General features: G+C 42.8%; 1 protein-coding gene and 1 non-coding gene across 11 annotated transcripts in view; one reads left to right on the top strand and one right to left on the bottom strand.

Moving 5' to 3' along the window:
• The window catches only part of LDB2 (LIM domain binding 2), a 349997-nt gene that overhangs the window by 238408 nt on the left and 99033 nt on the right, over positions 1–12556 (top strand). The gene's annotated exons all lie outside the window — the stretch shown is intronic.
• On the bottom strand, positions 9533–9606 carry TRNAS-AGA. Its single transcript has one exon. It is a non-coding gene; the product is annotated as a tRNA-Ser (tRNA).

The following is a 12556-nucleotide window of genomic DNA, read 5'->3' as shown; positions in this document are numbered from 1 at the left end:
AGAATATGAAAAGGAATATATATATAACTGAATCGCTGTGCTATACACCAGAAACTAACACAACACTGTAAATTGACTCTACTTCAATTAAAAAAGTACACAATTCAGTGGTTAATACTATATTCATTGAGCTGTGCAGCCATCACCACAATCAATTTTAGGACATTTTCTTCACTCCCACAGAAAACTCCAAAGCCAGTCACCATCATGTTCCTTACTGCCTTCCCCCAGCCCCTGGCAACCACTAACCTACTTTCTGTCTCCATAGATTCTGGACATTTTGTAAATGGAAACCTACAGCAGGTGATCTTTTGTGACTGACTTCTTTCCCTTAGCATGTCTTCGAGGTTCACCCATGTTACAGTGTGTATCAGTAATTCACTCCTCTTTATGATCAAATATTGTGCCCCTGGGTGGACCACCACATTTGATTTATCCAGGCCTCAATGGATGGATATTTGGGCTGTCTTCCCCCTGGGGCTGTTATGAATAATGCTGCTAGGAGCACTCATGTACAAGTTTGTGTGAGGACATATGCTTTCCTTTCTCTTGTGTAGATACCTTGTAGTGGTTTTGCGGAATCATATGCTAACTCTATGTTTAACCTTTTGAGGGAACTCGCAGACTCTTTTCCAAAGCGACTGCACCATTTTTCCCTTTTTTTTTTCCTCTTAATGCCTGATATATTGTCTGTTGTTGTAAAGTGTGAACTGGGGAAGAGAACCAGGGCAAGGAGACACAACTCAGTGTAGTCTGTTTTCATTTAATAGTCCAGGGAAGGGTTAGCTATTATTATAATAATGCTGCATACAAACCCCAGATCTCAGTGGCTTAGAATCACAGATATTTAGTTCTTGCTCTTAGGTCTACAAGTTGGCTGTAACTCTGCTGGCTCTGCTGGGATAGGTGGGGTTTGCCTGTAGTCTGTAGGTCAGGTTCATTCAGGGGCCAGTGTACCCAGGCCACATTCTTCCTATGATGGGTGACAGATATATACGAGGCCATGACAAACCCCTAATATTCTTTTAGCCAAAGCAAGTCACACAGCTACGCCCCAAAGTCAGCGGTGTGGGAAAGTTTGTTCTACTGATTTTTCAGGAAGGTTCTGCAGTGGTGCATGGCAAAGTGTGTGTTTGTAGGATCCTATTATAAAAATGGAGTAGAGGTGTTGGACGGAAGGAGCTAATATCACACGGTCAATATGGAATTTACAGCACTCTAAACCAAGATGGCCAGCAGGGAAATAGACCGAAAGAGAGAAAGGGTAGAGAGATTTCCAAATTATAGCACATTTTTTTAAAAAATGAAGATGTGAGAAAGTCATAGTAATTTAGAAGCCAGTCTTTGGAGATTTGCTTTAAAGAAAAGGTGAAGGTATTTTGTAATTAACCTATTGATTTTACATATTCTATTTCAATGCACAGAGTCCTTGAATGCTTGGTTACTTCACAGGATAAAGAAATTCAAGGATGGAAACAGCCTTCAGAGACATCTCATTCTATCCATAGAATCACTGAAAAATGTTGAAAGATTGAGGCCCTGGCTCCAGACTGGGTGGTGTCCCCTTCCCAAGGCCACTTGGTTCTATGCAAGTCACCCTGGGTGCTTCTCATAATAATGACTTATATTCTACTGATTTTCAAGACAGCCCTTGAAGGAGATGCTATCATCACCCTACTGCACAAACAAGGAGGCTGGGACTTGGGAAGGTCCAGGCCAGAGTCACAGCTACCAAGTGTCGGGTCTGAGATTGGAGCTCGGAGCCCTCCAACTCCAAAGCCCACCCACAATCCTGGATGTTTCTGGGCAGAAAATCCCTGCTTCCATTAATTATGAATCCGCCTCTCTTAACCAGAACCAGCCTTCTTTTAGCCATTCCTCCTAGTTTATCTTTTTTAAGTGGGTAAAACATTCTTCTTTGCAGCCTTGCTTATTCTTTGAATCTAGCTAGCTTCTCTTTTCTTTTTTATCACAGCTATTATAAGAGGAAAGCTTGACTTCCATATGAATTAGCTTAGGTTCTGAATCAGTGGGGTCTGAATCATTGGGGTTTAATCTAGTGCCTAGAAGACTGGGGTCCTTTATCAGTGGGCTTCAGTTGTCCATGCTTCTCCCTTTGGCCACACACAGCCTACACTGAACGCAGCAGATACACAGAGCAGAAAGTTGTTTTTATTTCATCACCAGATTTTTTTCTCAAATTAAGTGTTCATGTCTTCATATCAGGTGGACCACCGGAAGCAAATAATATTATCAGAGGTACTCGGAATGGTAATAGAGTATAGTGAGAATGGAAGAAGGAAAAAACAAGGGTGTCCAGAAGGTTAATTGGCCTGAATATCTGATATGGAAGGTGAATGGAAAAGACAGAGTTTATCAAGAGAGGACAGTGGGGCTCTAAAATGTGGAATTATGAAAGAGAGAAACTTTATCAGAAAACATAAGACAAAAGCCGGCTCACGGGAAAGACCTAATGATGAGATTGGTGGTGAAAAATGGGTACCTTGCTGGAGGTAGAAGCTAATGGCATTAGAGCAACCCTTCCTTAAGGAAACACCTGGAGCTCAGGATGAAATATTGAAGGACAGGTTCTGCTCATTTGTGTCTCTACACTGGTCGGCATTCTGTATTCAAAAAATTCTGTCAAAATCAGAATTTGCCCAAGTGGCGGTAATAAATCTCCCATGTATGCACTCTCTACTGTCTTAGCCATAAACAGGACTCAGTCAAACAGGGCTGCCATATTCTGCAGCATTCCAAAGGGATGAGTTCCTCCGTCAGAGCGTAGACAGCTGTGCTATGAGAACATTCATACGCTGGGTGTGAGCAATTGACAAGTTGACAAAACATTGACAAAAAACAATTACTCAAGAAGCAGCACTCGGAAAGGTTGTTTGTTGTTTAGGAAATACCAAAGAAACAGAGAGAACAAGGGAAGGTGCTATTTTGGCCAACGCGCTAAAACATTATTTCTCAGGTTGCATCTCAGGACACTTTCTGCAAGGAAAACATCAGTAAGTAAAATAATATACTATAATACAATAAATGAATCCTTTACATTTTATTTTTAAGATGCACGTAATTACTGGGCAGGATTGTTAAAAAAAATCACTAATTGCATTCCACCAAAGATCAAAATATGGAAGTTATTTTAAGATATCTATATGCAAATACTTGAAATAGACAAAATACTTTGAAGTGCTCAAACTATAAAACATATTTTATCAGTTTGAAATAATTAATATATTTTTAAGCATAATCTGCGTATGCTACTTATTTTGAGAATGATTTGCCTTCTTGGATTGGAAACGACAAAAGAATCAGGGTTTCAGCAGCATTTAACAATGATAATAATTATATAATATTGTGATTACTATAATGATATAAAATAACATCTAGGTCTTATTTTGTGCCATTAGCCATGCTAAATGTTTTACTTGTATTGTCTCAATGACTCCTTGATACTACCCTATGAGAAAAGAAGTTAAGCTTTTTTATAGGTAAGGAGTCTGAACCTTGAAGCAGTTTTATTACTTTTCCAAGATCGTACAGTGAGTAATCAGTGGAATTAGGGTCTGAACATAGGTATGTCTGAATCCACGCCTGGGCACTGCAGTTAGCGCATATGGAGTCTCCATGGGAATTAGGAAAAAGTGCCTCCCTCTCAAGATACTTTTATCTCCATCTGTTAGAAAATTGTTGTAATAAACTGATTGTGTAGACCAAGACAGCTTACTGCCATCTACCGGAAAATTGTTGGAATGAATACACTACACATGTATGATGTGCAGGATGTGAAAGGTTCTCCCTTACTGGTGGCTCTGCCAGGCTCTTTAATGATTCTCCAATTCAGACAGGAGAACCTTCTTATTTTCTAGAGAAAAAAAAAAAAAAGAGAGAGAGAGAGAGAGAAAGTTCTCCTGCCCGCCCCCCTTCAATTTGTCCATTTTATTCAAACTTAATCCTTAATGAAACACTGCACTGATCTTGATACCAATTAGCTGTCTGTTTATCTAATATTTATTCACTGACCATCTACTAAGTGTTTGTACTCATCCAAGGGCATGTGAAGAGTAGCAAGAGAGAATGGCCGCTTTCCAGGGGCTCACATTCTAGGTGGGGGAATAATTAAACCTATGATTACAATATGGAATAAAGGTCCCTGGGTTTCCTTGCAAGAACCACCTCCAAGTGGTTGGTCACGGCCACCTGTGGGGCAGCCACTGGCATGGAGGCGAAAATGGCCCCTGATTCTGGGTTCACAGAAAAGAAGCCTCAATGGACGATTCTTAGTTTGGCGAAAATGTTACTTTATTCCTTAATGTGTTTTGTTAAATTCTCCTTTTCTTTTTAATTTTTAATTTATCCTCTTCTTATATTTTTTCCTCGTTTCTGAGCTTTCAGTTTACTGAATTCATGTTCTTATCAAGTTGTTCTGTATCACGAAGCTTTGATGGGACAGTCTCTCTTTTTTGTTTATTTTTTCTTAGAAGTAGGTTTTTGTGCTGTCTTTTATCTTCTATGTTCCCTTTTCTTCTCTTCGTTTTAAAATATTCTTTCCCTGTATTATATCCCCATGGTTACCATGTAGTTCATTGTCATACTAATCTTGTCAGGAGGCTCAGACTTTCCAGGTGTCCTGATATGGTAAGGATGACCCCTTTGCTCTCTCCTGGACTATCTGAGACTCTCTTTTTTCTAAGCAACCTCTTTTCGGAGACAATTTGACGTCTGGGGCTGAGCCCAGCCTTGGCGGTCATGCTATGTTTCAACTCTCTGTTCCACTTCAGAAGGGTGTGTTTCTTTCCCTGGCCGCCATTTCTTAAATTTCATGACATTACGTCACGTGCCTTCACTGTATAGTTACTCTTAGTAATTGGTTTTTTGCTGCTGTTTACTTTTCTTTGTTAAAGAGATTTCAAATTTAGGCAACTCCACCCCCTTCCTGGCCCCACTCTTTGTAATCTGTTAACCATGTGAAGAGTCTCTGTTACTCCACTTACCTGGCCCCGTTACTGTTCTCTTCTTATCTGTCTCTTTCTTCATGAGTCTATTATTTCATCTATTTGTTTATTCTGCATTTTTTTTTTTGGCAGACCCACAAGATAGACTACTTGCCCTCATATTCCTTACAGAAAAAAAGGGATAATAAGACACTAAACAGGTGATTTTACTAGTAAGTAGTGTCGACTGAAAAAATGCACAACATAAAAGTTGGGAGGTATGTTTTATTCAGTGGACTTTCTGAAGACTTCAAGCCTGGGAGGCGGTCTCTCTGATCGCTCTAAAAGACTGCTTTGAAGAGAGAGGGGAGGATCTTGGATACATAGGAGTTTTTGCAACAAAGACCAAGTAGTTGGAACATTAAAAAATGACTGTTAATTAAAGAAAACCAGACATCTCAAGATAAGGAATTCAGTGCTTTTCTATGTATGAGAAGATGCGAAAGTCTGGGCTCACTGCAGTCATTCCTTTGACGTGCACCTAGCTCTCTGGAGCCAGTATCCTGTGTTTCCCATCCTGAGTCTCCTCAGAGGGCCCCGCTGGGGGCGGCTGCAGCGGCTGAGGGCTTGGCAGGGGGCAGCCTGCTTGTCTCCATCCTGAGTTCCCTCCTCACCATCAGGGGCGGTAGTGGCTGATGACTTGATGACCACAGACCACAGTGTCCTTTGTTTATTGATATGGCAGGCAATATTTTTCATTCACATTAGTACATTCCAATTGAGATAAGTTCTATAAAGGAGAAGTTTGGGGTGCTACAAAAATATATAAGGTAGAGTGGCACAGAGTAGATGTTTAACAAATAATTAGTGGATAGATGGATGGTTGGATGGATGGATGGGTGGGTGGATGGATGGATAGATGAAAACCAACTCCACAAAGTGAGACTGCCATGAAGTCCTCTGGAGGCAGATGGATAATGGATGCTCTCAGATATCTTTGTCTCCTGATGTTCTGCACAGCTAAGTCTCTGGTTACATAGTCATTGAAGGAATGAATTTAATGTAAAATGTGAGCTACATTCAATATTTGAAAAGAAAAGTAATTTTTTGGTTCCAGCTTCTTCTATATTTATTTTCTTGCATCATAATGGCTATCTTTTTCTCATTTTTTTTTTTTTTTTTGGCGAGGGCCGTATTTAGAATGCTTCACCTACCCTTGGGTTTTGTTTTATAGCTCTCTCTGAAGCCAAGTCATGCCTGTGCCAAATTTCTATAGACCCGATTTAGTACAATTAGCTTTTTACCCTTTAAATTATTTCATGTGGTGACAGAAATTTGGGAGGTGTTTGCTGCTGTTATTGTTGTTTGGTTGGTTTTGCTAGACAGGGTAGGGACACTTCGCTTAGAACTAATTCTGCCTATAATTATTCAAGGGGAGAAATGTGGAACTAAGTAAGGATTATAGTTATTTCGTTTATTTTCTTCCTCTGTAAACCTTATCATTTTTTTCAAAGCTCTCAAACCCCTCTCTGAAATATTATTCCAAATTGAAGAATTCAAGTCTGAGTTTGCTGTTCTCCTTTGCACCAGCAGGATATAAGGCATTTAAACAGTATCTTACAAATTCCAAATTGTGCTGACTTCTCTCACATAACATGCGTTCTTGTCTTCTTGTAATAACCTTCCCTTGTTTGTGTTGAGCGCCGGATGACAAACTCATGTGCAGGAAACGTAAGGTGCCTGCTTTTATGCCCTAATACCATGCATGGTGCTTGGCAGGTAGAAGTAATTGACTGGATAAATGTTTGCTGAATGAATGAATAAAATGAAGGAAGATGCAAACTTTCAAAGTGCAGTGTGGACAGGATTGGTAAAACACCAAAGCATTAAAAGTTAATTTGAAAATCAAGGGAAAGGCTGACACATTGGCTATCATTAAAATTGTGCGCATTTCCTTTTCATTTAGGAAGTTCTTTTAAGTTTTGTTTAAAATATGAGTTCCTCCTTCTCGGGGATTCTCTGCACTCTGAAGCCGGAGCTGGCTTTGGCTGAGCTGGGAGGGGTGACTTCCTGAGCTCTCCGGCTGTCTTCCTTCAACAAAGATTTAGGGAGTATTTCCTCCAGGCCACCTTGTGTTGCTGCATAGGGAACCCTCCTCTGGTAACGAGCATCAGCTACAGCAACCGAGGAGGAAGGAAGTCATGCCCATTACACAGATGAGGAAAATGAAGAGATGCTAAATCAAAGAACAGAGCACTCTTTGCATGCATGGTATAGTGTATTTCTTTCAGGCAACACTGAGCCTTTTTAAGGTACATTTTCTAGCAGAATTCACTGTTCCTTTCTTTGCACCCACATGATGCTTCATTTGTGAAGACTTTCCCCTGTTAGTGTTTTATGTAACTATCCCCATCCCACCCCACGCCCACCCCAGGTTGCAAACTCCATATACGTTTGCAAACACAAAGCCCTTCTTATGTGCCAAAGACTGTTTCTAAGCACTTTATATATATTAATTTAATCCTTCTAACCCTATAACCCATGAGGTGAGGGCTGTTAACATACAACTTTTAAAAAGAGGAAATGAAGCAGAGATGGATGAAGTCACTTGTCCAAGCTGTTCAGCTGGGAAGCAGCAGGGTCTGGATTCGAACCCTGGGACCTGGCTCTGGACTTTAATATGCTCAGCTCCCTCATTCTTGGACGGAGGGTGTGTCTTGTTCAGTCTTTACCTTACGCATCTGCTGTGGCTGCTACCTCTTGGCCAGCTCTCAGTAGAAGAAAGCTCCGCAGTTAGAATGTGGAAGAATGACTCAGCCTCACCGTCTTATTCCCAGACTTCCTTCCATGGCCTGTCCCGACACCCCCTGTCTTAATGAAGGTGCCCCATTATTCCCTCACTGAGCAGCCAGGCTTCCTTTGGTAGTTTTATCACAATGAATTACTCTCCATTCATGAATGCAATCATGTGCTTATTGTTGAGTAGATTTTAAGCTCCAGGAGGAGAGATGGGGACCCCTGGTTGATCATGTCACCAGCCCTGCACCCGACTCAGAGGAGGCAAGTCATAAATACTTGTGGGATTGAAGAATAAGGCATAGTTAACTTTGTAGAGTAGTCACATTGTATCGTTTAAGCGCCCACATCTTTGCTTAGAAGAGTGGCATGGTGTGGCAGCCTGATTTCTATCAAAAAAACCACCCTCTCTGTAACCTAGAGGGATGCTGGAAAAAATATCTGCCCAGGACAGGACTTCTACAGGGCATTCAGACCTTTCTCACAGACAACTGGGCTTCTTTAGGAGAGGCTGAGAAAACAACCTAGGTTTTGTGACTAAAACCTCATTCATTTAACTCCACAAATGGAGAACCTTGTGAGTATTTTCCCCAGGTTGGGCAGGGCTGGGCTGCGACCATGTTTCCAAAGCCAGTTATTTACAGCAACAAGACAGGAGGAGCTTTTGTTTATCCTCAAGCAAAATGGTTTTGAGGCATCTCAGCACCTAAATTGCTTGTGATCAGTTAGGGGTTTCCGATTTCAATTAAAGCAGATCCAACCGGACTCCTATCTGGAAATTCTTGGTTATCAGGGAGTGCAAATTGCAGAGTAAACTTTAATGCAGCACAGATAATGCTTCCTAAAGTTTAGGGCAATTATATTGCCTCTTCTCCTAGACGGATGGTTTCTCAGCTCTCCTTTGCGCAGATCCTATGTGAACGGCTGTGACGTACGTGAGCTGTGATTCTCCAGGCTGCTTCAGAGGCTTCTGTTCTTGTTTTAGCTGGCAGATAACTTACGAATTTAAAAAAACATGCCATCGCTCTAAAATCATTACATGGTCTAGATTTCTCAGCAATTCAAACTGCCCCGCTTGTCCGCTCCCCCCACACCCACCTTGTCCAAATGTAAGAGGATTTAGCGCAATAAAATGATTCCTCTTACTAATTTCAAAGAATAAATATGCAGAGTTGAAAACAAAATACGTAAATAGAAGTTTTCATACAGCTGGAAGGATCTTCAGGTAAATTACGGCGTCTTATTGTCTGGGGATCAGCTTCTCTCCTAGATAATCAGAGCCCCGTCGCAAATACAACACTCCCAGGGGCTGCTCCCGTGGGCTGGCGTCAGGGTACACTACCTGGGACCTCTTTGCTGCTGAGTGTGATCTCTGCATCTCTCCACCACCAGTTTCTTTGGTCTGATGACTTTGGGAGAAGAGGAGCAAGGACAGGCTGGTGGGGACAGCAGGGAAAGATACAGGACTTTCCACATTGCCATGGCACTCCCCAGGGACCCAGGTGGACTGGAATCTCAGCTCTGTCTCTGCTGTAGTAGTGTGGTCCTGAATAGGCCACTCCAGCTTCCTGAGCCGCAGTGTCCTCATCTGTGAAATTGGAAGAACATAACCATGACTTTCAGGAATTGACCCTCAGTGTAACTCAGTTGGGACTTTTTAGTCATTTGTGATGGGGCTTTATGCTGTATATGCCCTCCTGTAAGGCAATTCTAAACCCTGCAAAAATTCTGAACAGCTGACCACCTGAGTGACCATTCTTCCACTCTTTAGGGACCACTTATTTATTTATTTATGGAGGTACTGGGGATTGAACCCAGGACCTCATGCATTCTGAGCATGTGCTCTACCACCTGAGCTATCCTCTCCCTCCAGGGACCACTTCTTAGTGAGAGCTTCTGCTTGTCTGCTTCTCTGGAAGACATCTGAGAAACTAGGACATGACAAATGAAGACCAGAGACCCCCAGGTAGGGGCGCTAAATCCCAGACAGCAAATCTCTTGTATTTCACTCACACCAGCGCCCATGAGGCTTGACCTGGAATCATATTGACTCTTCTGACACATTTCTGAAGGGTTTGGTTACTTGGTTTTCTAACTGATGGGAAATTAAAAGGAACAAATAAAAGAGTGGGGCTGCTCCCAAGGGTGAACCAACAGAGAGGAGTCAGGTGGTGACATAACAAAGGTGAGATGTGGAATCCATTTCTTGCCCTTCCTTCTCACCCAACATAAACATTGGAAAGCGCAGACTCAATGACGGTTGATGTAGATATAAACATCCCCACACACTGTCAGTAGCATTCAAGGACACAACTGCATTCCCAGCACTAACCAAGGGCAGCATATATATGGTTCCCACGGCTCCCTTCTCCTGTGCCCAAAGCAGACCTCAAAAGTCACTCTTGGTGGGAGGGTAGCATACATTCCTCGCATACACAAGATCCTGGGTTCAATCCCTAGTACCTCCTCCAAAAATAAGTAAACTTCATTACCTCCCCCTCAAAATTAATAAATTAAATTAAAAAAATTTTAAGTCAATCTTGACACTCTTTAACTGATGCTAGTACAAGACATCCTTGTACTGACTCCAGACTCTTTCCTCAGTCTTACTCAGGCACCACCTACCAAGCCTTCGAACTTAATCCAGGAGCCGACATTCATTTTCACTCTCTGTGTAATGATGACTATTTAAAAGGATAGGAACACCAGTAGCCATATTTGAGAGAGGTTTTCTGTAATGTTGGGGGAGAGGGTAAAAAAGATTTGATTCATTGAAGGATGCGTAGGATTTTGTCAAGCGAGAAAGTTGGGAAGGGCCTTTGCCTGAAGTTATTTTTCTCGTCTTAAAATTACTAAGAAGATGAAGCATGGCAAATCGATCTGAGGCAAACTCACTGGCTGTTAATCTGCAGTGGAATCAATTACTTTGGTCCAGGGCTTCCATTGTAGCTAAGGGCGTGGCAAACCGCCCCGGAGACATTTTAAGGCGGATGACATCCTCCCGTGTTGGGAGGACCTGGTTTGGAGCTTCTGGGGCCTGAGATACAGGCATGCCATTTTTTAAGGGTCCCTGGAATTCACATAATCCTTACAAACAACATTTTGATGAACTGAGTCAAAGGAATGCAACCCGCCTGTTTCTGGTTCACGTCAAGTTTAAGGGCTCAGAAGTTAGAGGAAGAGGTGCTGGGCAAGGGGTATCGTCCAATGTTACGAAACCCCAAACATTTGAAACAGAGCCTACTTTCCTTTTCCTTGTGTTTAACCCAAAGCTCAAGGGCTTTCTGGCCTATTCCTGAACCTTTCTAATCTCCTCCAGGCTTTTATGACCCACACAAGGATCAGGATGTGTTTCTCTCCTGGTGTGTGCACAGACAGAAGGGGCAGAATCCAAGTCATAAGTTGCCGCTTTGTGTCAGTTGCTTGGGCCTCCAGTGTCTGCAGGGTCTGGGTGATCGGGCCCGTCCTCAGAAGTCAGTTCTCCCACCCCTCAACAGAATAGGCAGTAATTCACTGAAAGGGCCAGAGCATCGCGCCTCAGTGTGCAGGCACGTTTCAGGGGCAAGGCGTGTGGTCTCCTTACATGGAGTTGCTCTGCCCCATGTAGGTTTACATATTCATTTCAAGAATATTTTTGACCCCGACAGTGCGCATTTGAGATACAGAAATGCATGCTATAGGCTATAACTCTCAATTAATAGGAAAGAAAGACATAGATACATTATAATATAGTGTGATGCACGTTATGTGAGAGGGGATACTTGCTGCTAGGGGAGGACACAGGTGGCTCCTCTGACATAGCCTGGGTACTGGGGTGGGGTCAGGTCACTGGACGTCAGCAGTGATTTCCCACAAGAGAAGGTCTGTGAATTGGATTTAGAAGTATGTGTAGGTGTTCACTAGAAAGATGATAATTGTGGGAAGGATAAAAGGGAGATGGGAGAGAGAGCAGTCCTGGTAGGAGGAGCAGCGTATGAAAAACGCTGAGGCCTAAGGAAGCGTGCGATGCTTGGTGGCATTACTAGGCAGGTAATTCTGGCCAGATCAGGCAGCACCTTTCATGTGCCACCCTGGGGCAGCGAAATGAAGACCCTTGACTTCCAAGTGGCTGGTAAGGCCCATTATGTGAAGGACCCCCAAAGGCTCAGAGCTAAAGTGAGACTTGAATGTAGATTCAGGATGTAGAATGAAGAGGTTGGGCGGAGGATATAGGGGCATCCAGATACCCAACACTTTTCAATCTACCTGGGTCCACCCACTGCCCCTGTAGATTCCTCAGGCCCTGGGACTGGCCTACCTACTTCCCTTTACGCTGCCCACACACACAACACAACAGGCCCCACATCCCAAGCCAGTGTACCGCAGAAACAGTCTCCCACATTTCCCCGCACCCAGGATCCTCTCTGCCCCTGAGGGAAATAAGCCATCACCCCATTTTAGAAGAATACAGAGTTGGCATGGTTCTGGCACTGGAAGAGGGAACTCCAGGTGCGGAAAAGAAATTGTGTAGGGGGTTCTGAAAGCCAGTGGCTCCCTTTCTGTCTGTCATCTTCTCTCAATGGGTGTCTCCCATGATTGCCACCCAAGGCTGTTATTAGGCTACCAGTAGAACACTGCTCAGTTCACCCTTTAATGCTGTATGCCAATTAAAGATTTTAAAACACCAACAACAACAACCAAAAAGTCACCTCTGTCTTGGTTCTAGTTAAGTCATTAACATCTTTGACATTGCCTGGGATTTTCACAAAAATTTTACCTATCGACAAGGAAGTGCAAATGAGAAAATGAACAAAGAGAAACCCAGTTGAGTGACACGG

The sequence above is a fragment of the Camelus ferus genome, chromosome 2 (assembly GCF_009834535.1).
Source record: "Camelus ferus isolate YT-003-E chromosome 2, BCGSAC_Cfer_1.0, whole genome shotgun sequence".
NCBI lineage: Eukaryota > Metazoa > Chordata > Mammalia > Artiodactyla > Camelidae > Camelus > Camelus ferus.
This window is presented reverse-complemented; position numbering and strand designations above follow the sequence as displayed.